This window comes from Aotus nancymaae, unplaced genomic scaffold (genome assembly GCF_030222135.1).
Source record: "Aotus nancymaae isolate 86718 unplaced genomic scaffold, 86718_ANA_hifiasm-v0.15.2.pri h1tg000044l, whole genome shotgun sequence".
Classification (NCBI taxonomy): Eukaryota; Metazoa; Chordata; class Mammalia; order Primates; family Aotidae; genus Aotus; species Aotus nancymaae.
The window spans coordinates 4050079-4076093 of NW_026988458.1; the positions used below are offsets into that span (position 1 = coordinate 4050079).

Sequence of the window (26015 nt, forward strand, 5' to 3'; positions counted from 1 at the left end):
ACTGATGATACTTTTCGGAATTGAGGTATAAGGACTAATTTTAGCATTTTTCTGGAAAAAGAAACTAGTTCCTATTCTACTTGAGGGCCTTCTGTTCAAATTAGTATTTTTAAACCATTTTTTAATCCATCATATGCTTGTCTATATTTATTTATAAAAATATTGTTTGGAGAACGTAGTGTTTCCCACATGTAAAATTAAAATACATTTCTTTCTAAGTAAGCTCTCCCTCTTTCTCTCATTTAAGAACAAGGGATCCAGATAAAGATAACTTTCTCTGGAAGGCCAGTTGAGTCTGTGCCTTTCAGTTGGCTGGAAAGAGGGCGCCTGTTTTTTTATCTAGGGAACAGTGCAGTGTCCTGATACTGTCTGTGGGTCACCATGGAAGCCAGGTGTGGCCACGAGGAAACGCCACCACCTGAAGCCACTCGGCCTCTGGTGCAGGTGCGCACAGCAGCTTGGGACCCTGTAGACTGGAGTGTGCTCTGTAGGACACTGTTTCCAGAAAGCTGAAGGTGTCACTCCGGCCAGTGTGTGAATTCTTACCTGCCGCCCTGGCATGCCAGAGCTTTTTTGGGCCACACTCTCATGCTTTTGAAATTCAGAAGATTCTACTTTACAGAAAATTCTGTGGTTTCTTTTTGGCTGTTTGCTGAAATGCCAACATTAGTATTTTTAAAAATATGCCTGATAGTTGGTGGCACTAGTGTCACCTGGATAGTTTTTGAATGAGTGAAGTATGTAAGACAGTTTCACATCTTTCCTTATTGACTTAATTCATCTTCATGCTCTGTTTGTTCTCTTACTTTGGAATTTTTTCTAGCAGTTTCCAGCGTGCATGTTCGAGTGCTATTTTAAAGTAGAGGCAAGTGTTTCTCATGCCACAGACATTTTGTTGAAAATCTAACTTGAAATATACACGTGAGTTTATCAAACTCATAAAAAAGTCCTTAAAGTTGTAAAATAGAGAACTTTGGAGTACCTACCAAGAGGAAGTTAAGGCGTGTACATGATTACTCTGTTTTCCACGTGGCTTTGAAAGCATCGGGGCTGGAGCCAAGTCAGCCTTGCTTCCTCTGAGGGACAGCAGGGTTGATGTCTTCCTCCATTCCCATCTGCTTCCGTCCAGCTGGCAGGCCTTGGGGGGGGACCTTCCTTGGCTCTGGAGCGTTACAAACTTTCTTATTCTGTCCACACCTATAAACTTTCACACACATATATATATATGTTTTAGGTCGGGCATGGTGCTCACACCTGTAATCCTAGCAGTTTGGGAGGCTGAGGCAAACGAACCACTTGAAGTCAGGAGTTCGAGACCACCCTGGCCAACATGGCGAAACTCAGTCTCTACTAAAAGTACAAAAATCAGCTCGGCGTGGTGGCCTGCGGCTTTAGTCCCAGCTACTCGGGAGGCTCAGACAGGAGAATCACTTGAACCCAGGAGGCGGAGGTTGCGGTGAGCCGAGATCGCGCCACTGCACTCTAGCCTGGGTGACAGAGTGAGGCTCTAACTCAAAAACAAAACCCCAAACTCAAAAAACTTTTAATTTTTTTAGCCTAATTTGTCTCAGTTTTTTCCAGAAATCCACTCATCAAAACATGACAAGGGAGAATGATCGGGTGTAGCCTTCCGCCCTGTCAGCTGACGTCTAGAACCAGGTGACACCCCTCAGAGCCAAAGCCGCCTCCACTCCGAGTGGACCACAGGTGTGCGGAGCAGGTGCTCCAGCACCTGGCCTGAGGGAAAGGGGCCTCCACCATTTTGTCTCAACACTGTTTGAGGAGGAGCCCTGGGGCGGCTCCCTCCCCCAGCGAGGTCTGTGCCTGGAGCCTGCATGGGGCCTGCGCCCTGCTTAGGACAGGAAGGCTAGGAAGCTTGGGGCCAGGTGGAAGTTGTGTCCCGAGGGAGGTTTCATGCCAGCTTCCTACAGGGGCCAGCTTCAGCCTTGACACTGGGAGTCAGCAGAGCCTGGCCGGGACTGGGATGAAGGGGCAGGATCCTGCTTTCCTCCTGGTGGGGCCTCAGCCAGGTTTCCCACCAGGGGACCCAGGCAAGGGACCCCAACACCTCCAGGACTTTTTTCGGCCTGAGCTGCTCCTGTATGCCATTCTAACCTCTCCATTGCCAACTTTGGGGTTCTTAGTTTTTTGTTTTTTTTTTAATTCCATAAAGAACATTTAAAATAAAATGCTAGCAAGTTCTAACTTAGACCATTCTGAATTTGTGACTTAAAAGGCGATGATTGAATGGATTCAGAAGGCCTCTTGTAACCTTGGCCTAGGACAATAGCTAATGGTTTAGTATTCTATCATTTAACACAAATAGACAAGGTCTACTTTCTTCTCATCTTGAGCATAAACATTTCATGTCCTATAGTTCACACAGCATTGAGAAGGGGAAAGAGCCCTTCCTGCCACTGACAAGGAAATTTTAAACTTCCTCTTATTGTCTTGGAAGTCCTGTTAAAATAATCAATTTTATGATGTGAAACGCCTCAAGCGTCACTGAGCTCAGGTTTCATATCTGGCTCCCCTTCTCTCATCCCAAAGCCAGCTCAGAAAGAAATGTGCTTTAGGCTGGTAGGTCAGGAGGAGAAATGGACCCACCCCAGCGGCCGCCACCTTCTACGCGCTTTCCGAGTGTCCCAGCTCTAGAAACGCCGACCAGTGTAACAACAAAATGATTGGAATCATGGAATGCGGATCTGCTGTATTAAATCGCTGGTTTACTTAGGAGCTACAGCGGAACACCCTCTATCCTCATACAGGTTATTTTGATATTCCCGAATGTCTACACATTAAATTGATTTTACTTTGTCGTTCTTAAAAACAGGACAGTAGTAGGCCCAGCTCAGAGGCAGTGAAATTTACCTGGCTGGGTCAGAACATCACAGGCTTAGAAATTTGGAAATCATTTTTCCCATGTCTCTTTGAGGAACACTTTGACACTGTTATTTGCAAACCACCAGTATACTCAACAGAAACTGGAATGTCTCCAGTGCAAGTCTCTTTTGACTACGTCCTGCTTTCTACAGAGATGTGACACAATGGGCAGGATGTCTTCTATTCTGTAGATACCATAAATGCATTTTAGTGCGCATCACTGCAGGTTTTATAATCTCATAGTTTTCACGTAATCAATAAATAGGAGGTAGTTTGATCTGAGTTCATCAGTTAAGTTCAGCAGGCTTCTACTGGATTTCACAGAATCTTTGCCGAGTTGTTTAATCCCTCTTGCCTGGAAGGCCACTCCTATCTTCAGGTGTTTTCTGTTAGGTAATTAACTGGACTTGCACACAGTGGCTCTGTGCTCCTCCGGAGACGCAGTGTGGGAGTGGTATCTCCTTAAACTGATTAGAATTTTCAATGCTTGCCTTCACAGAAATAGCCAAAAGTTAAGCTCTTCTTTTGCTTGATAATCTGATTTTCTCAACTATTTAAGATAGTGGGAAAGGCGGCACATTCCCAGAAGTTACTGCCTTATGCTAAGGAAATTAACCGTTTATGTTTTGCTAAAACAGCGTTTTCACAAGACCTCTTTCAAATAATCTAACCCGGGAACCCACGTTTCCATAACACCGTCACCATAATCTGTGTCCCTGCAGTGTCCAAAACAGGGAATTTAAAGTTAAACTAGAGAGGGAAGACCGATGGACATAAGTAAATAACACGGTGAGAGTAAATTAGCAGATTCCAGGAGAAGCAGTTGAGAAAACAGATACTACAGTTTTTCTGAGAAGGAAGTGATCCCTGGGACCTGGAGCATAAAATCAAGTGACAGCTTCCCAGCTGCAGTGGGACCCCAGCCTCTCACATCTTCACTAATTCACCAGACTCGCTTGGATACAGACTAGGTTCATGTGTCACACATATGTGTGAAGACGCGTGTTAACTGAACTGCATTCTTCAGAGAAAACAGCTCTTGGGACCAGCTGATGAATGCTGTCCTAGCAAACATTTGATGGTTTCTACTGTAGTGACTCTTGAAAGGGACATTCCCAAGTCAGTCTTGTGAGCACAGTCTTAGACAGATTTGTAGCCTTGCTAGTGAATAGTGACAACTGTGTGGCTGTCTGTATCTGCTTGTAATACTTTAACCCTGCTGACACCCAGATCCTTGGCAAAGATGTGGAGAAGCGGCACACGGTCCTGTTATTACTACTTAGACTGTGAATCACGGCTCCTGTCCACATTGTCTGCACTGCAGTAGTGTTGTCATCAGACAGGACAAGCAAAGACTGCTTTCCAAGCAGAGAACTTTGAAAATGGTATTGCCGTCTGCTTGTCTAAAATGTGTACCTTATCTGATTTGAAAGGGCTGGAGAAGTCTGTGGCCAATCTGGAAGTGATTTCATTTCTGGCCCGGGGAAATCTGGGAAGAATTTAATGTTGTGTATGGCTGAGTTTCTACAGGATGCCCTTTCCCTTGCTGTGGCGAATGGTTTGTAGCTTTACCAGCCACTTAGTGCCTAGATATCTGACACGATCCGTGCATGTCTACATCACACCTTTGTATAAACCTGTCTCTCTGCATCTCAACATTTGGCCCTAGCTGCTGCTTTTACACAACAGATCTAGGCCAGGATAGGAAAATCCTGGCTTGGGAGTGTCAGAGCAAGAAAGAGAAAGAGGCTGTACCTTGGGCCAGGCCTGGGTCTGAGTGTTTTATGCCCTAACCCTAACCCTTTGCACGTTATTACAATATCTATTGTACAGTGAAAGAAACCAGCCAGCCCAGGCTTTCCCGCTTGGTGGTATTGACAGCTGAGTGGGATCATTTTTGGTTGTGGGTCTGTCCTGTCCATTGTAGGGCTCTGAGCAGCATCCTGGCCCCTATCTATTAGACGCCATAAATGTATCTCCAGGTGGTGCTAAGTGTCTCCTGGTGGGGAAAGGGGGGTGCAGACTCACCCTGGATTGAGAACTGGTGACCTAACCTCATCTTTTATAGCTAATAAAAGACAAATAACAGGATCCAGACACTAACCAGAGCACGACTCAGTTTCCTTCAGATAAGCAGATCCTAATCTGAGGGAGTCGGGCCAGTTGAACACACACTCAGAATATCCCGACGTCTTGAGCAAGTTCCTTTTCTCTATCTGACTCCATGGTGGATACCCCGCTCCCCTGGCCACGTGCCAAGGACAGCAAGCCTTCCGAAGCCTTTCTCTAAGGGTCAGGGATGGGGAGGATTGCTGGAGGACCGCAAAGAAATGAACCTGTTCCTCTGGGCCCATGGGCAGGCCTCCAGTTCCTGTTCTAAAGGAGTTGATGTTGGCCTCTAGGCTGGCAGGTCAGGAGGAGCGGGTTATTTGTTGAACCAGATGACTGGAGGCTCCTCCAAAGGAGTCAACGTGGGCCTCCAGTCTGGCTCAACAAATAACTCACAGCAAGCGCCTCGTGTGTGACAGGGCGCAGGTCAGACAGTCGGCAGCCATGTCTGCCCCACTCTCCCCTCCTGAGACAGGTTAAGGGCGCCCAGCCCAGCAGGAGTGCCTTTCCCAGTGCATTAGGAGTAAAAATCTCTCTAAGGGGAGGGCATTTTGAAGTAAGCCTCTTCAGGCCTGTGAGAGGGCTACAGAAACACCCCCAGAGTGAGCACTGGGTCACCCCGTCACCCCTGCCTTTGGGAAATCCCGGTATAGACTCTGCTCTGCAGGAAGCTCCTTGCTGTGCATGGAGGCTGGTGATCTTCACCGCTTCTCTGCAATTCCCCAGGATGCGGGCCTGGCCCTGCTGCTCACGCATCCTCTGTTTGACTCACGATCATCCACTTGTGCCTCCACCTCCTCCGCAGCTGGAAGAGGTGTCTTCTTTTCCCTCTTTACAGGCTGCTTAGAGCTGGAGAGGGACTGCCTCTGCCGATCCTTAGATACGTGATTAATTAATCAACGTGTGTTTTTCAGTCGTTACTTTGCTGGGCACTTTGAGAGATGCCAAATAAGCCTTCTTAGTATATTTCTTTCAAGGACGTACAAAATAAGAAGAAAAATATTATCTGTAAGGAATGCCATCAATCTAATACCTAAATACAGGAAGAGAAGAGGCTAGATTGTCCAGTCTGTTGAATTAGGTGTGCCATTTTACATTGATTATTTTTTATTAGCTTCCACTGCCAGAGACACCGAAGCATCTCTGTGCTAAAGAGCGTGTAGGCCTGAACTTGCACGCTGTCTTTTAACACCTCATCCTCAACATTCTAGTCGTTTTTGTGCTGTGTTGTCACAGTTGTCAAAGTGCCCCAGAATCTAACATTGCCTTTAAGGTAAGGGGTGCACTTTCTTTTAAGATCATAAATTTAGGGTATTTTCTTAGTTGTAATTAAATCTTAGATGAAATTCCTTTTTGAGACAGGGCATGTACTTTATTTGTATTTTTGTAGAATTCAATAATCTTCAATTTATAAATATATTTATTTTCATGATCTTTCCTCTAATTTACACATGGGTAACAATAGACACACTTTTAGCCCTGCTTTCATTATGAAATTAAAACATACGAGAGCAGAGTGCTTTAAATCTTCCACGTTACACATGGCCTGCCTCTCCTTTCATTCCGTGTTATTCCTAGTATCTGTGTAGAATACATTTGGATCTTCAATAATTAGTAAAGAACAATGAGTATCTTCTTGTATGGTTATCTTTGTTGCATGTTTTCTTTTTTGTATGCATTGTTTTGAACAGAATATTTAAAAACTTTTCCTATAAATTACATTAACCATTGTTTTAAATGTTAAAGGTGTTATGCTTCTTCTTAGATACTAAATTCTTTACTCAAGCACATGAAAGCAAATATTTTTGTGTAGACTCTTTGAAACTTTGGATAAGTTAATTCACTTGAACTAATAACAGTGAATTATTAATAATAACAGTAATTTATTTATTAAGTACTTAATATGTGAGAGGCATGGTGCCAGATTTGAATTAATGAGAATTTCAAATCTAGACCGTTTAGAAAGAAATTCCATTTTCTTACTTACAAGGTGTGAAATATATACTATGAAATCAAAACGCACAAAAAGTGCTCCTTAATATACAATACTAAGGGGCTTTAAAAAATAAATGTGAGATTTGTTGAGGTAGTGCATTAAGCATATTTGAAATTACTTCTAATATTTTTGAGACTAATCGAATGTCTTTGTTTATAAATGTTTTGAATATTCCTGAGAGACAATAGCGTCTAGTTTAGCCTTTCCCAAAATATGACCATCAGACTATCTTTGGGATGTCAACAGATGTTTCCTCTGGGATGAAAACGGAAGAGGTTCCAAGGACATGGCGTTTGGGGAAAACTGAGTTCAGGTTGAATGGACATTTGTTTTCGGCCTGGGATGTCTCAGAACCTCTAATAAGATCGTGTATCATCTGACCTTCCGTGGCTGCTGCGTCTTGTACAGTTCCCCGTGGTTATTTGACCCCCTTTTTTTTTCTTTTTCCTTTTTTTTCTGAGACAGAGTCTCACTTTGTCACTCAGGCTGGAGTGCAGCGGCATGATCTTGGCTCACTTCATCTCCTGGGTTCAAGCGATTCTCCTGCCTCAGCCTCCCAAGTAGCTGGGATTACAGATATGCACCATCACACCTGGCTAATTTTTGTATTTTTAGTAGAGACAGGGTTTCTCACCATGTTGGCCAAGCTGGTTTCGAACTCCTGGCCTCAACCTCCCAAAGTGCTGGGATTACAGGCATGAGCCACTGTGCCTGGCCTGACTGTTTTAATGTCTCAAGCCAGGAACGGCCTTTGTGAAAGAGTAGGTTGGTGAGTAAAACCCTGATTTAGTGTGAGCTCCCCCATCTACCCACTGTGTTTCACCAAGTTGTTTTGACCAAGGTATGCTCTGACCTAGAAATTCCCCAGAGTTGCTAAAAGAACTGAATGAAGGATGCTAGGCATAAAAACACTTAAGAAATTTAAAACGTTATATGCAGGGACTTGTGTGGGTCGTATGAGTAGCAGCTGCATGTTGAAGTTGCGATAAATGTGAGGAAAATGTGCTTGTTGGCTCAGTTCTAGACAGATCCATGGACAGAAAGGCAAAGACACGGGTCCCTGTCCGGCTAAGTATGCGCAATCCGCAGATGGAGGCCGGAAAACCAGAGAAATGGACCTGTTCCACCCACCACAGAAGCACTCCCAGGCCCTAAACTAAAGGGACGTTAGAATGTTCTGAGAATCTTGGCAGGACCATTAGGTAGTGTTTGTAGCTTTTGGATGCTTTGGTGGATGGGAAAGTGAGATGGGCTCACTTGGGAGGTCTGCCTGAAGTTTTCATCCAAACGTCTAATCAGCGTTGCGGTTTTATCCTCCATTTCCGGAGTCATTATCCTTTAAAATGTGAAGGAAATTGCTCTCCTTTTCTTGAGTTCCCCAACTTTTCCTAGTACCGCTGCGAGCTTTCGTTGCCAGCGGCTTTTCCCAGTGTGCGTGTACTTACAGACGTCCGACCTCCCTCCCCTCGGCCAGCCTTGCTTGTCTAGCTGTTACTGAGAGGGGAACATGCGTGAGATGTCACTTTGTTTTTGCCATCTAATGGATTCCAACCCCCTGAAGTATCTGACTGTGACACTCAGGCTCATCTTCAGGGTCTGAGCGTGTCTTCCCTCCCCTCCTGTTAGCTGGTTAAATGGTTTAATGTAATACATTCTTTTCCTTTTCCGTGTTTTGTCTGGCGTTTGCAATGCCAAGACTTTTTTCCAGATGTCCCCTATTTCCTATTTCCACATACTGCACATGAATCATCATCTGGCAGAGGAATCGTGAGAATCCGTGTGATCGGCGTGGGTTCCCACATTCACCTACTTTTGTCTTTTTTGATAGTTCTTTGAAAACAATGAATTTAAAAAAAAGACACCTGAATCCAAGGGTAAAATATCAACAATGTACCCTAGAAAAGCCACTGGAAGCAGATCCATGCCGAATGGTTTATCTTATTCTGTACACGAGGCCCACGCGTCGCTGGCTCCCCTGTGCCTTGGACGTCACTGACAGGCACACGTCCCCTTCCCGAACGCGGAGGGTGACTGCGCATTCCCATTTCCAGCTCTGCTTCCTAGGTCTGCCCATTGTAAAGTCTGCCCGTTTGCCATGTGCTGTGGGACGGGCCTGTTAGACTCAGGAGAGACCATCACACGAATTGACGGCTCTTGATTTGCAGCTGTATTTGGAGCTCACTGCATCTAGTGCAGCTTTGAAAATAGGGAGCTGATTCTGTTTCCATGTTCAGAAGCAGCAGCAGAAAACCAAGCATCTTGAATGGGAGATCACGTGCCGTGCTGTGAAAGCGCAGAGCGCTCTCCGGGAGGACAGGCTGTCTTTGGTGTGGCCCAGCACTGGCAGCCTCCGTCCTGACTATTTATGGGAAAAATGATTTTTTGTAAATATAATCTTGACAAAACATTGGCTGGCAGGAAAGTAGCTTTCTTTTCAGAGGAGCAAAATGAGAGTGTATATTTTAATTCAAGATCAAAGACTTAGCATAAAAGAAACCCTGACAGATGAAAACTGGGCAATTGGATTTTCCTCCTGTTTGCTGGTAGAATATTTTGAGCATTCAAATATGTTTCTAGACAGCAAGTTATGAGGCTAGATAATTATGTAGTGTGGGTGTGGAGAACTGCACGCTCAAAAATGGCATTCACAGAGCCCCCATCCTTGTGAAGTGGTCTAGCACAATGAGCAATTAAACAAAGGAAGAATTAGTCAGCGTTAATGAGCAAACCAGATGACTCTGGGGACGTGGTGCCCCTTTGTCATATTTTTCTCCCTTTGGCAAATCCATTAAACATGGTAAAAGTATACTTGATGTAGCTTAGCCTTGGTTAATCACATCGTTTTATGAGTTTAATGCTAACTGGCCCCAAATTCTATGCTTCTGAATGTCTTCACATGAGAATCTGACACAAGAAACTAACAGTGATTCCTGGCTAAGTTCTAAAAAGCTGTAATAAAATCATTCTTGGGTTAAGACCCTTGGTAGGGTTTTTCCTTTATTAGCTATTTCTACAAATAGATGAAGGTAATGAATGATAGATGTGAATTTCTTCCACACGTCCTGTTAGAGCTCGAGGACTTTGCCAGAGAGTTTTCTGTGGGCGTCCCAGTTGGCACGTTAGGGCCTTAGGTTAGTTTGCCCTCCTAGGTGAGAAACCCACAACCCTAAGACTTCAGTTCCCAGGTCTGTGACACGTGGCAATGTGCTTGATTGTGAAGCGGTTTTCCCTAGAAGACTGGTAAAGGAATGACCTCTGTCCATGGTTGATCCAGTGGGTTCCTTGAGCTGGAGAGCCGGTGTCCCCTCATCCCAGTGGCCCCTTGTCCTGTAAGCTGGGGTGGGCTCCTCCTGTGCTAGGGGGCCTGGGTGGTGGCCACTGGCAGTCGTGGCGCCTGCCCTGCAGGTTCATGATGGAAGATGCTAGCCAGTAATAGCAGGATTGAACTCCCACATGAACACTCTGCTAAGACCTCTGGGTACAGAGAAGGCATAGCTGCGAGAATGGATGTCCCATGGGCAGAAACTGATCTGCAGGGGGCAGGGAAGGGCAAACCCAACGGTCACTCACAGGCCCCAAAAGCTCAGGCAGCCGCTCAGGTGCCGTGGCCCGTGAGTTATGCCTCAGACTCCCTTTCCCTGTTTCTCGTCGGGTTTTTCCTGATTTGGAAATGTTGGTGCTTTGAGAAACATCCATGGACACTTGTGCCTCCTCACCTCCCCCTTCTCACTTCCACGCACAAGAGTCCAGAACATCCAAACATTCCACATTTCCGTGAGTGTGAAACTGTCACGGTTTGTCTCTCTGTGGCCCCATGCGGGCTCCCTGATCTCATCCATATGGCCGGGGCAAGGGCGAGAGGCGCCTGGTGGACCTTGTTCCTAGACTGGCTGTCTCCTCGCCATGCGGGCTGGAGATGCCGTGTGTGCTTCTGAGTCAGGGCTTTGGGCTGCAGCACCCTGTCACCGCGTTCTTGGAGTTTTATCGATGCAACATCGTGAATCATCTTGACAGGGCTGATGAGGGTGAAAGGTGTTAGATTCTGCCTACTGATTGGGAGGGGAGGCTGGCTGCCCTGCCCTGAATCTGAATGTAGAGGCCCTGGGTAAAGGGATGCACCCTGTCCCGCCTGGACCACATACCGGGAGCCCTGGGAGCAGAGGTCCTGGGTGGCTGGAGGCGTCTTCACTTTGCCTCTGCACGTGGAACCTGCATTTCTTCGCAGGAGACTGTGGCTCCACAGATGTCCTGCCTGCCAGGGCCGAGGAGCATACCACAGGGGAACTTCCAGCAAACAGGAGAACAGCACGCCGGTGTGACTGGGGCAGAAAGCAGAGCAGAGTTTTCTCTATTGTGGACCTTTGACAGGGACTTGGACAGGACGTGGCAGGGGCTTCTGCAGGAGGCTGGGGAGGCGCCTGTGGTCTCAGAGGAGCTGGACCACCCTGCACCACCTCACTCGCCACCTTTTCCCTCTTTCCTTTTAAAATTTCTGCCCTTTCTGTTCCTCCCACCACAGGTTCGCGATCATTTCCCCTCTGCTTTTCTTTTCTCTCTGTTCAGGGCTCATGTACACCTGCGTGATTTTCCAGGGTATTCCCACGCTTGCCACCTGTGGGCTTTGTCCTCTCTACCCCACATGTGTGCATGCACACACCACACACACGTGCACACACCACATACATGCACACACCACACACACGTGCACACACCACACATGCACACACCACATACACACCACACACATGCACATACATTCATACACACATGCACACACCACACACACCACACATGCACATGCCACACATGCACACACCACACGCACATGCACACACCACACGCACGTGCACACACCACACACACGTGCACACACCACACACAGGCACACACCACACACAGGCACACACCACACACATGCACACACATTCATACACATGCACACACCACACACACACCACACATGCACACACCACATACAGGTACACACCACACACACATGCACACACCACACATGCACACATCACATACATGCACACACACATGCACACACCACACACATACATATACACCTACCACACACATATACACACCACACACACATACACATATGCATAGAACACACACATACACATGCCACACACACAGACATGACACACCACACATACATACTCCACACACACGTACCACACACACCACACACATATGCACACCACACACACATACATGCTGTGCTCACCATACACACGTACATACCCCCGGCACACACGCACACTTCCTTCAGGAACCCCCCAGGCCTTCGCCACGTGGCCTGAATGGCACCCTCCTATCCACCTGCTTCGGGCTGGTCTGGTCGTTTTTCCTGAGTGGGGACTTTGGAGGGCGCTGCTGTTGGGCACTCAGTGTGGACTGGACGCTGTGGATGCTTATTTGCTATCCCGAAATTCTGGGCCTAACCCACAGCAGGACATTTATGTGGAGTATCAAATCGCTGTTGAGAAGATGACTGCTTTCCCTCTGTTTCTTCACAAAACGTGCTGACTCTCCCTGTGGAGAATCAAGGGTGGGTGCCCGTAGGTTTAGAATTCCCATGAGAGCTCAGAGTTTCCACCAGGTTGGCAATTGTATATCCGGGAGCGAAGGAATGGCTGTTTCAGGGTGCTTGGTCTGTAGCGAAGGAATGGCTGTTTGTTTCAGGGTGCTTGGTCTGTAGCGAAGGAATGGCTGTTTCAGGGTGCTTGGTCTGTAGTGAAGGAATGTCTGTTTGTTTCAGGGTGCTTGGTCTGTCGCGAAGGAATGGCTGTTTGTTTCAGGGTGCTTGGTCTTTAGTGAAGGAATGGCTGTTTCAGGGTGCTTGGTCTTTAGTGAAGGAATGGCTGTTTCAGGGTGCTTGGTCTTTAGTGAAGGAATGGCTGTTTCAGGGTGCTTGGTCTTTAGTGAAGGAATGGCTGTTTCAGGGTGCTTGGTCTTTAGTGAAGGAATGGCTGTTTCAGGGTGCTTGGTCTTTAGTGAAGGAATGGCTGTTTCAGGGTGCTTGGCTGGCCGGCTGTCTCTTGCCAAAGAGGAATTGCCTCAGTGATGTGTCCGAAACCTCAGGCTCTGGGAGTGGGGGTCCGGGGTGTGGGAAGCAGGTGTCCCCGACCTGCCTCCTAGTGCGGCTTCTCTCTGTCTGTCTGTTTCTTCATCTCTCCCTCTCTCTCAGATGCTGTGTGTGTGTCTACTGGACGCACACTTGCTCATCTGTCCTCCAATTGGTAGAACTTTAAAAACATCCCCACACACACGGGGAAATGTCACATTTACATACTCTACCCTCTGCTTTTATTAGAAAGTTAATACCTCATAATTTACAAACTGTAACCCAATTGTTCTGTTTCCACGTCTTAGTTCCTAGCCAAGGATCTCAATATTTTAGTCAATTGACATTAAGTAGTTAAGAAAAAAAGGCAGGAAATGGTACCATAAGTTTAATCTTTAAAACATCTACAAACTAGGCATAGTGAAAATGGCATTAAATAAGATTTTACTGATACAAATTTTTAAATAATTGGGCCACACCTTGGATTAAAATATATCTCCACATTATCTTTTGAAAACAGTCTTGCCAATTTGATGAACAGCATTGAGGTGAAGAGATATTACCAGCTCAGGGAAGACCATTTTTAAGTATTTATGAAATAGCCATTTATTGTCTTAATTATGCACCAATATTTGGTATTGAGCTTGCAATTATATGCTTTTCTTATCTATTCAGTTTTAAAACCAAGATTGTCAGCGAAACACAAAAGAAAATAAAACTTCAAGATGTTGGCTTAATTTCTTTCTTTGGGTAACTGTGTATGTTTTAAAGGAATTAATAGTGTTTACTTAAAAGAGACTAAAATTCAGTTACTTATTAATTTAGCTCAATCTCACTACTGCTTTTTCAAATTAATGAGTTAGGTTAATAGTGGGTTTTGTAAAACCTCCAGCTCTGCTGAGATTACATTGTATTCTATGGGCAAAGTTGGTTTGTCAAGTTTTAACTGCCTTAGGACTGTTCTTATCTCTGAGATTCCGAGTATGATTAATGGAGTATTGAAATTACTGCAGCATCCTGGGGTGAAATGTTATCAGTGATAAGATACAGACAAGTAACTTGCTTGGGAGTAAGGAAGTGATCTGAGGATTCTGGACCTATGTATGTCATTAGCTACTTACAGGCTATCTGTGGAGGATTGTGGTGGCTTTCCTAAGACCCAGGCTGACCTGACAGAATCAATAGAATGTTCTAGGCTTGAGCAGCATGAATTCCAGAAGTATTTATTAAGGAAGAAACACAAAATCTTGAGTACAAGATAAAGTGGGGAGTTTCTTAAAACTGTCATCTTTCTAAAATACTCAAGAAATTCCAATTTTCTTATGTCTGTCTTAGCCACAAAAACAGGAATGAGATACTTCCTGGGTCATGACTGCTGGGAACACTAGCAGTGTGGCCTTTTTATTCTCTTTTAAAGCATTCCGTGGCTTCAGGGGAAATACAGCTGGCTCGTTGCACATAGAAATCGTGAGAATAAACACAAAATGTTTATGTGTTTAGATAACAGTAAAGTAGGACCACTTTCTTTCAGAACCATTTGCGTAGCATTTAACTGAATACTTGAGCACATTTGATTTTTAAAGTAATGCTGCCAGGTGAGCTGTGCAGCTGGAGTCATCCCTGACTTACAGATGATACTGAAACTGATTTTCAGAGCTTCCCAGGGGTGGGTGGTTGGCGCTGGAGCCAGCAACAGAATGTTCTAGCTCCAGGCTAGGTTCTTTTCCCATCCCTGCAGAAGAGAGCGTGGAGAGCAAGGCGCCTCCCCGCAGTGCAGGGGCTTGTTTTTACAGTCCTTTGAAAATAGGGCTCCTAAATCTGCGCCCTCTTGTAGATTTATATCATTTTCTTGGGATCTTTTCCGATTCACTCATGAAAATATTTTATTTTTATTTATTTATGTATTTATTTGAGATGGAGTCTCTCTCTGTCACCAGGCTAGAGTGCAGTGGCGTAATACCGGCTCACTGCAACCTCTGCCTCCGGGGTTCAGTGATTCTTTTGTCTCAGCCTCCCGAGTAGCTGAGATTACAGGTGTGTGCCACCATGCCTGGGTTATTTTTGTATTTTTAGTAGAGACAAGGTTTCATCATGTTGGTCAGGCTAGTCTTGAACTTCTGACCTCAGGTGATCCACCTGCCTCAGTATCCCAAAGTTCTGGGATTACAGGCGTGAGCCACTGCGCCTGGCCCACTCATGAAAACATTAATTGAGTACCTACCCTGTGCCATCTGTTCGAGGTGCTAGGGGAGGGAACTAGACAGAATGGCAGTCACTGCCTGCCGGGTTTCAGCATCTCCTGGTACGGGACCACTCAGAGGATGGGGACACAGGATGTCCCCTGGCAGGGAAACTGTAAAACCCATTTGATAAATAATTATATCTAACACATTTTTAAGAAAAAAATAAAGTTTTTTCTTAATTGCCAATGAGCAATTCTCTCAAGGTTTAGACCTAAAGACTTTAGCATGCTTTTGCGTTATCAACTATAATTCTTACCTTCAGAGTATATCATCTTCATTTTTCAAGTTTACTTTTATTACAGACCAAAAAAAAAAAAAAATCCATCACCTACCTTGTGGCGTTTCCTGACTTTTCTGTGTCCTGGTTTTGTTCCACAGCGCTGCCCCACACCCACAGACATTATTCAGTTCAAGTTAATAACATCCTCAGCTATCTAGGAGGCATTAATTGGCATTTCTCAACATTCTGCTAATGGAGAACACATCTTTCAAACCCTGAGGGTCCTTGCTTTGGAGCTAATGAAAATAAAGCAAAGTATCTTTATAAGAAAAAAAATTAGGCTGTGCGCAGTGGCTCACACCTGTAATCCCAACACTTTGGGAGGCCAAGGCTGGCGGATCACCTGAGGTCAAGAGTTTAAGACCAGCCTGGCCAAGATGGTGAAACCCTGTCTCTACTAAAAATGCAAAAATTAGCCAGGCGTGGTGGTGCATGTCTGTAATCCCAGCTACTTGGGAGGCTGAAGCACAAGAATCACTTGAACCTGGGAGGCAGAGGTTACAGTGAGCCAAGATCGCGTCACTGCACTCCAGCCTGGGTGACAGAGCAAGACTCCACCTCTCTCTCTCCATTCAGACTCAGAAGAGAGCTAACCTCTTGTTGATATTTTGTTATCAATTATTTATGCTCCTGCAATCTGTCTTCTTCTCCCAAATCTTTAACTAAGTCATGACCTAGAATTGTGATGCATTTCATGGAACTTCATAAAAAGACAGTTGTGCTGGTGAGCAGAGGTGTGATTTCATGTGCAGACTCTCAACAACTCGTAAGTGTGATCATTCCTGCAGCGGCCGGAGCTCAAGTTGGAAGCATTCATTTATGCCGTGTCCATTTCTAGCCCTTTGAGGAGAGTATTCTATATGTATATTTTAGTGGAATAAGTAAATACCAAAACCAAAAGTGAACCAAAGTGCTGGCAGCAGTGACTGGGCAGCTCAGCCCCCGCCCTGGATTTGGGCTCTTTTGAGGGACATTCCTCAGTTGGCTTCCCACCTCTCGGCAGGTCAGTACCAAGCCTCTGAAGTCCACACAGAGGCTGCCTCTTGGTGTGTAGCTGTGTGTCCTGACATCCTTGGGGTGTCACCCAGGCAGGAACCCTCAGAAAGCTGTGTGCAACTTATTTGAAGGATGGTTTTGCTACCATTGGGCTTTTTTCAGCTCTGCACATATTAGGTAAAGGCCCCCTGCTGTGCCAACACCTAGCTTTAGTGGCTGGATTTGGCCCCTGATTGCTGCAGTGTGCAGCATGTACAACCGTCCAGAACTGCAGAAAGTGAGGTTCCGAGCCTGCAGCAGAACACTTGTTGTCTGTACTGTTTTTCCCATTTTAAAGGGATTTTTTAAAATCGCTATTTGAGAAAAAGAATGTTGGTGATAGGTTTAGGGGGAGGCATCTGTGATTTTGATTTTCATGAGTGTTCATGTTGATAGGTTAAGCAAAGGAGAGAATCTTACCATCCTTTTTGGAAGCCAAAAAACTGGATAGATTTTTTTTTTCTTTTGTAATTGGCAAAACTCAGGGGAATGGACGAAAGTACCTTAATGCAAAAGTTTTCTATAAACTTGTAGTGGAAGAGGACCGAGGAGAACCTTTATAAGCCATTATAAAATGAATGCAAAAGCGCTATCCGGAAAACATCCATCATTCTCATTATTTATAGGGTGACCGCATTTACCTGTAATGCAGTAGTCTCAATATTCAGATTACTAGTTTTATATTTAATTTTAATTAAATTTTGAATCCTAATTAAAAATATTTACACCCAGCACTTTGGGAGGCCGAGGCGGGTGGATCACGGGGTCAAGAGATCCATCCTGGTCAACATGGTGAAACCCCGTCTTTACTAAACATACAAAAAATTAGCTGGGCACGGTGGCGCGTGCCTGTAATCCCAGCTACTCAGGAGGCTGAGGCAGGAGAATTGCCTGAACCCAGGAGGCAGAGGTTGCGGTGAGCCGAGATCGCACCATTGCACTCCAGCCTGTGTAACGAGCGAAACTCCGTCTCAAAAAAAAAAAAAAAAAAAAAAAAAAAAAAAAATATATATATATATATATATATATATATTTACGATAGAGTTCTTTTAGGCCATATCAAAGGGATTTCTCTCAACTCTGCCCACAGAATGTATTCAATGGTACTGAATATTTAATATTTTTAATAGTAATATATTACTATAATGAATATTTAAGAAAAGGCTTACTACTGTAAGGTCCACCGGGAGTTTTAATTAATTTGGAGGAAAATGTGTAGTCCCAGAGCTCCCTCTAGTGGTGAGCAGCCACAGCCCACGGAGGCTCCTCTCCCAAGCCTTGATTCGGTCCACTGGCTCCTCTGCCTGGTGATGTCCCAGGCTCCACTGTCTGCCAGAGTTTGGGTTTTCTCCAGAGCCTTCTGTGTCTGAGTACTTCTCCAACAAGGGGGTGCTTGGCTGAGATCCCATGGGTGTGCCTGAGGTGCCAGGGCCCGCCGGGGAGGGCGTGAATGTGCCTGTTTCAGATGGAGGCAGCGCCCTCGAATGTGCTGAGGGGTCCCAGGGCCCTGGGGTGCTGCTGTGTGGATTGCAGGTGCCTAGAGATGAAGGGTGGGCGTCTATGGATGCCCCGGCCAGGAGCTTGGCGCTTCACATGGGCATTTGCATGTGTTGTTAATGGAGGCAGAGCCAGGAAAATACAAGTGTTTGCAGAGAATGCACTGCATGCTGGTGTGGTGTGATGGGAAAATGGAATTAAGCTATTGATGAAAGACGCGCTGCCTGAGCACAGAAACACATGGAATCTGACCAAGCGGCTTCACGAGTCTTTGGAAGAAGACCATCATCATATTTTTCTTCCTTTTCAACGTGGAAATCTGACTGCTTTAGAGGACTGACTTAAAATGGTTCTGTTGAACAATATTTGAAACAGAGTACAGCTTTGGAGTAATAATTAATGAGAGCATTTTGGACTGTTTTTTTGAAAGAAGATAAGGAACAAACTATTGAAGATAATAGCTGCCTCTGGACACCTTGGCTCACAGTTTTACTGTGCGCTTCTGTGGGGAGTCTCGATCATCAGGGACGAATGTCTGGAACTTTGATAAGATCTAATGACCTTCGGGAAATTTTTAAGATTTTTTTTTTTAGCTGCCAGTAATTTATCAGCACTCAGTTTTCATAGAACGTTTTTACTAGATCGAGGATGTCAGATGTTTTCTTTGCTTTTGGACGGCTTTCAGGGAAGTCTTAAATGGTTTATAATAAGACCACACTGAGGGCTCCTTGAGTTATTCTTGTGTTGAATGATAGTTCTTTAGAAAGTGTTTTGTGAAGCACTCTTTTTAATTCATTTTTTTCTTACAAGCGGATGTGCAAAGTGGATTTTCATGGATCAGAAAATATCGATGGTTTTATTTCTCTGTAAATGTGGATCTATGAGAAATCGTCACTGTGCATCTCCTCTGTAACCATCACCTTCTAGCTGTGGGAGTGTTCAGCTGTCAGTCAGCTTCATCGTGAGTGTTCAAATTCGTGTTAGAATACTTGAGCCTAGAATTGTGCCAGAATTCATCGTGGGCTTGGATAATGTTTCAGCATCACGATTTGTCCAACAGAAATCTATCTTTGAACATGGACACCCAGAGACAATTCTGCATCACATGCTGTAGCTGAGGCAGCTCTCGCTGAGCACGGGGTGGACCATCTCTATCGCATGGACCTTGTTGTCAGGGCTTGGGATTTTCCACTCAAGAATCCTAGGACCGGAATTCCAGTATAAAAGTTACGGTCCAGGCTTGGCCAACAGAGAAGGGCATTTTCACGTCTATTTATCCAGCCCAGCTCCCACCCCTCAGACCCCAGTGCTATTCTTTTGGCCAGGAGACTCCAGCACTGAGGTCTCTCTCATGCTTCACGTGAACCTGATCATCTCCACCATCGGCAGCTTCAGAGCATTCAGAACAAGGCCGGTGACAGTCAGAAGGAGGACAGCGGGGGTCCGGGAAATGAGGAACTGGCCCACACAACCCAACGTGCTTTAGAAGAGCCAGGATGAGTCCGGAAGTCTCCCAGAACTAGAACAGCTCTTACGATATCTGAAGGTCATGGATTTTGAAAGATCAAAATTCAAAATTTCTGGGCTAGCGTCGTGCGACAGGCCACTCTCACAATGCCAGTCAAGGGCCGCGAGCTGTTCTGTTTTTCTCTTTTGATACGGAATTCAATAAATGACACCAGCTATTAAATACTTTATTATAAAACAGGCCTTGTGTTAGACAGTTTTGCCCAGTGTAGGCCACTGTAAGTTTTCTGAGCACATTTAAGGATGGCTAGGCTAAGCTACGATGTTGGGTAGGTTAGGTGATTAAATATGTTTCTGACTTAAAAATATTTTCAACCGGGCTGGGCGCAGTAACTCACGCCTGTAATTCCAGCACTTTAGGAGGAAGAGGTGGGCAGATCACATGAGGTTAGGAGTTCAAGACCAGCCTGGCCAACATGGCGAAACCCTGTCTGTACTGAAACTACAAAAAATTATTGGGGCATGGTGGCAGGCACCCATAATCCCAGCTAGTAGGGAGGCTGAGGCTGCAGTGAGCCAAGATCACACCACTGCACTCCAGCCTCAGTGACAGAGCAAGACCCTGTCTCAAAATATATATATATATATATATATATTTTAAACTGACAATGGGCTTGTTGGGACATACCCCATCATAAGCGGAGGTGCTCTGTGTGCACTGCTCAAGCCCTTGCGTCTGCCCACATAGTCCAGGAGGGCCACTGCACGCGTTTCCTGATATTCACCATCTCCAGCTAGACGGAGAAAAGGAGAGTTTTGGGAAGAAGACACAGATTTGCAGCCATGCTTTTTGTGCGTGATTGGTGTAATCTTTCCTGCTTTAATGTTAAATATTTAAATGCGAGAAATAATAGTAGTGATAAATGGGCTGCTAAGTGCCATCCACACTATTAAATTTCATTCCTGTACTTCTGATGAACACATACACATCCTCTTCAGAGTTCAGTGTGAATCTCATAGAGCAAAGGCAGATGAGCACGCATGACTTCCTCTTAGGAAAAGCAGACCCTCCAGGGGATCTCCCTGTCCCGGGTCCCCGCTCATACCGCCGTGGCTGTATTTCTGCCCTAATGTCAAGCCTCCAGGCGTGGAGGGAGCTCCCGGCGGGGCCTCGCCACAGAGTTTTCCATGACCCTGCGGCACGGCCTGCAGCCTTCCCACCCCTTTCCCAGCGTCGGCGGCACTCAGGAAATGGTCCTGCTGATGTCTGGTGGTGGTTGGGCTCAAGGAGTTGGCCTTGTGGAATTCCGGGCAGAGTTCCACAGTCACCCACCGACTGTGAGCCATCCTATACGTCATTTCCCCGTCACTGGATGCTTGCTGAGCGCTGGCTTCAAATGTGAGGGCTTTCATTCCCGGAATGGTTTGCAGTCTTGCTCGTAAATGGAAATCTCAAGGCACCGGATGCCAGAAAGCATGAGCAGCACCAGTGTGGCGCAGGGTCCGGAGCGCAAGCTTTCCCTGCGCCTGTCAGCCACGGCTGCGGACTCCGGCCAGTCTGTGATGGTGCCCAGAACTCTTAGACTGCAAAGGCATTGGGGGTCCTGTCCCGCCCAGTAACCTTTTACTACCTTTTCAAGTTTTTAGGATTCACATGTGGAATCCTACCTCATGCTGAGCTTCATGTCATACAGTTGGCTAGTTCAGCATCCCATGACTTTCACTGAATTCAGACACTGTGAATGAATGAAACAATGGCATTACCTGTGAAGAAGTTACAGGGTCTTCTGTTCTTGTGACAGTTTGCTGAGAATGATGGTTTCCAGGTTCATCCATGTCCCTACAAAGGACACGATCTCATTGTTTTTGATGGCTGCATAATATTTCATGGTGTATATGTGCCACATTTTCCCTGTCCAGTCTATCATTGATGGTCATTTGGGTTGGTTCCGGGTCTTTGCTATTGTAAACAGTGCTGCAATGAACATTCGTGTGCATGTGTAACACCGCATGTTCTCACTCATAGGTGGGTGTTGAACAGTGAGAACACATGGGCACAGGGAGGGGAGCATCACACACTGGGGTCTGTCGGGGGGAAAATAGGGGAGGGACAGCGAGGGGTGGGGAGTTGGGGAGAGATAGCATGGGGAGAAATGCCAGATATAGCTGATGGGGAGGAAGGCAGCAAATCACACTGTCATGTGTGTACCTATCCAACAATCTTGCATGTTCTTCACATGTACCCCCAAATCTAAAATGCAATTAAGAAAAAAGAAGTTACAGGGTCGAGGTGGAGAAGGAATTGCAGTCTCCTTGATGAGCATTGCTTGTTTCCCATGAATGCATCCAGCACGTGGAGGCTGCCATACCCAGTACACTCCATGCTCAGTACCGGGACCCGGTACTCATACTCAGTCTGTGCGCAGAGGAAGCCCCAGAGTGCTGGCAGCATTTCTGTGTGTGCTTCAGTCTGTGGTGAAGTTCTGTGATCCCAATAGTTCAGATTGCAAAAATCTGTTCAAATTTTGATTTAAAGGTACGGATTCCATGTTGGCTGTTGAAACAGGCGTCACAGGGTCTTTGACCGTAGGAATTCTGATGACTGCTTATTCTAGGTACATTTTGTGTTGACATCAGTTTTTGTTGTTGGTAATTATATTTTCCCTCCACATTCGGAAGCTTCATGCTATTTCAGCTTCATCTGTCCTGGGTGCTTGATTCGTATTTGGATTTCTGACTTATCTGTGACGGAAGCTTATTTGAGCGTTTGATATCCTGAATCATGAACTTGTTTCTACAAGTATTGGAAGAGGAAGAGAAAGAATTGGGTATTATAAAAATGACTTTTTCTCCACGCCTTTGAAGGATTTTTTAAAAAGTCGATGCTTGCTTTAGATAATACATTAAGCAAGAATGTTAAGTTGCCCCATGCATGAAACCCTATTTCATGCCTAACTTAGAATGGCTAATTTTGGCGCCAAGATCATTCTCCATGTTGCATTCCTTCATCTGTGTAGACAGTGGCACTTTGTTCTCCGTCCACACGCTCTGAGTTTCGTCATTTGAGGACACAGCAGTCATCGTCTCTGTTTTTGGCATAGAAATTCCCTGTTTTGACCAGTGTCTGCATTGCACTGATGTTCAGAAATGAGACTGCAAAGTGTAGTTGCATGAGCACTTTCTATGTAATATTTTTCAAGTTTCTCATTTCTCTCTTCCATTTTAAGTAGTCATTGCTGTGACAGAAGATGGTCGTGGGTTTCATTTTTGCCTGACACGAAGTCTGCGGCCGCCATGGATTTTTGGACCTTGCCTTGAGCACACCATGGGAAATGGATGATCGAGGGGCCTGTTCTATGACTCCTAACTGTGCACATTCGCCTGGAGCTCCAGTGGAAGGGGGGTCATGGGGGTCATGGTTGTAGCATTGCCAGCAGCAGCTGCAAAATCTGGCTTGGACACTACTGACTCCAATAACCTCTGTACAGCTTGTCCAGCTCTTTGCTGTTCTTACAATCCCGGTGGAAATGTGCTAAAAGCTCAGAGGAATGATTTGGCCCCATAGAGCATGCTAGTCGCCAGCTAACTGTATAGCTGTTTAACTGCTTATCCTGTCTGTTTGTGCTGCCCTGGTTCCCATAATAACTTTGGACAGGGTGCAGAGTATTAGATTATTCGTGTGCACTTTTATCTGGACAAAAGATTAAGAATGTTAAAAAAGAATGTGGGGAATGGCAAGACCCATGTGCATGGAGGAGTCACTTCCTTCTTAGCTCCTTCATTTCAAAGCTCTGGGGAGACATAGATTGCTTAAGTGTTCTGGTGACACTGGGAAAGAATGTGTTCTTGTGGTAAAGGCAAGGTCTGGGAATTCAGATTTCTGTGTTCTGTTCCCAGCATCATGAGGGGTCACCCAGTGACATGTGACAAGTCAGTGAAGCACTGGAATCTTTCTCTATCTGTGAAATGGACATAAAAGGGTCAGTACCTTGGGGTAACATGAAGTTGGTGAATTGTTGAATATTCTGCTGGGAACCGGCTTGCTCTAGTGACCCAGAAAAAACAGGGACTGTGGTGAAGGCTGACCTCATTTCTATTTCTGGCTGTAGTGCTGACTCAGTGAGAAACTAGAAATCAGTGAATCTGGCTCTGGTCCTCCGTGCATTCCATGGTTAAATGGAGAATTATAAAATCTTATCATTGTGTCTCATGGCGATACTGCCAATGTTAATCAAGTACTAAAAATACTCCACCAAATGTATTAGAAAGCTTCTGCATGGACATGGCTTTCTCATTTCCGTCCTATCTGATGCTGGGTTATTTGGGGCTACAGAGTCCATATTTATTTATTTATTTTAGCCAGCTGTTTGGAGTTCAGTCCTATTCTGGTTTGAAGAGGCTTTTCCTACATCTGAAAATCGGGTGGCCCAGATTGCTGACCTTGTGTCCTGGGGCCATCACTGCAGGCGAAGGATGGGTGTGTTTAAGGAGCTCTTCATTTGAACAAGTCTTCGTCTGGAAATGTTTCTCTTTCCTCGCTGGCACAGGCCTCGGGGAGAAGGAGCCAGCCTTCCCTGTCAAACCTTGGGCTCGGAGCCTCGTGGGGTCACGGCTGTTCCTCTGGCCGATTCCCTGGATGCTGCTGGCCTGAAGGGGCAGTGCCACACTGTGGGGCTTGAGGTCCTTTCAGCCACTGACTGTTTTATTCAGTTCTCTAGCGTTTGAAACGATCTCTCCCAAATTAACCGCATACTGCGTCTAGACTCCTGACATACACTTTGAATGAAACACACAGCTCTACGGAGGCCTGGTGGTTGAGTTCCAGGATTGTAACCTCCTTCCTGCATTTGTGAAAATGTGGCAGGCAGTTAATTCACCAGTACGTGCCAGGGCTGGCTGAGTGGCTTGGAAGGAAGGACGACTTTGGATGTTTATGTTATGTAATGTAGAGCTGGTCAGTTTATTTTTACTTTAAACTAAGACAACTTTGAGAAACGCACTGAACACTAAGTAATCCTACCAGTAATCTCCAAAGTGCCTGCCTTCTGTTTTTCAATCAGCTAATAATGGCTACTTAATCTACCCAATTCCTATGGTAAGACTGCGTCAAAGTCCACATGCTGTAAAGCAAATAGATCCTCTTCATTTCTTATCATAGTTATGGGTTTTTGTTTGTTTTTTGAGATGGAGTTTCACTCTGTTGCCCAGTCTTGAGTGCAGGGGCACGATCTCAGCTCACTGCCACCTCCTCCTCCCGGGTTAAAGTGATTCTCCAGCCTCAGCCCCCTGAGTAGCTGGGATTACAGGCATGTGCAAACACACCTGGCTAATTTTTGCATTTTTTAGTAGAGGCAGGGTTTCGTCATGTTGGCCAGGCTGGTCTCGAACTCCTGACCTCAGGTGATTCACCTGCCTCGACCTCCCAAAGTGCTGGGATTACAGGCGTGAGCCACCGTGCCCGGCCCAAAACACACTCTTGAAAGACATTTCTCATGAAAGCCCACCATCACCCCGTGATGGTTCAGGGGAGGCTCAGCATCAGTGTGAACCTTGCGTGAGGTCCACACTGTGGACTCTGCCCGCTCACGCCTCCTAACGGTCTCCGAAGAGGAAGATGTTTGGAAGTTCCGTCACAAAGTCTCAGTGCTGAGACTGTTGCTAACAAGAGAGGTCCATTGATAGTGTGAAATTATAACCAGTTCAGTGAAAAATCCCTCACTATTTATTATTTTATTTACCCAAGAAATTATTTGGCATTTAGTATATCTAAAGCATCGTGCCAGGAATGAGGTGTGACTCCTGCCCTCAAGAGTTTAAAGCACAGTAGAGCAAAGCTGCCTGAAGTCGTCCCCGCCCTCTGTTTCCTACACTCACTGCGGACTTGTGCAAGGCTGGATGATAGATTAATGATGGGGATTGGCTCGTAGGATCACGGAGGCTGAGGAGTTCCATGATCTCCCATCCGCAAACTCGGGCGCCTGAAGTGTAACTCAGGCCAAGGCCAGCAGCTGGAGAGCCCACGGAGCTGCTGGTGCAAGTCCCTGAATCTGAAGGCCCGAGAACCCGGAGTTCTGATGTCCAAGGGCAGGAGAAGATGGGCGTCCCAGTTCCAGAAGAGAGAGAGTTGGCCTCTGTTCTGCCTTTTTGTTCTATCCGGGCCTCAGCTACCAACAGCACCTAGTCCCCTTGGGAGAGGGAAGGCCTTCCTTCCTGTCCACGCATCCTCATGCCAATCTCTCAGAAACACCCAGAAATCCTGCTTTACCAGCTATCTGGGTATCCTGTGACCCAGTCAACTTGACACCTAAAATTAGCTATCGCGGGCCAGGCGTGGTAGCTCACGCCTGTAATCCCAGCACTTGTGGAGGTCGAGGAGGGTGGATCACCTGAGGTCAGAAGTTCGAGACCAGCCTGGCCAACAAGGTGAAA

The 26015-nt window shown here is 45.9% G+C and overlaps 1 protein-coding gene across 1 annotated transcript in view; it reads left to right on the plus strand.

The window, feature by feature from the left end:
• The window catches only part of COL4A1 (collagen type IV alpha 1 chain), a 151670-nt gene that overhangs the window by 61938 nt on the left and 63717 nt on the right, over positions 1-26015 (plus strand). The gene's annotated exons all lie outside the window — the stretch shown is intronic.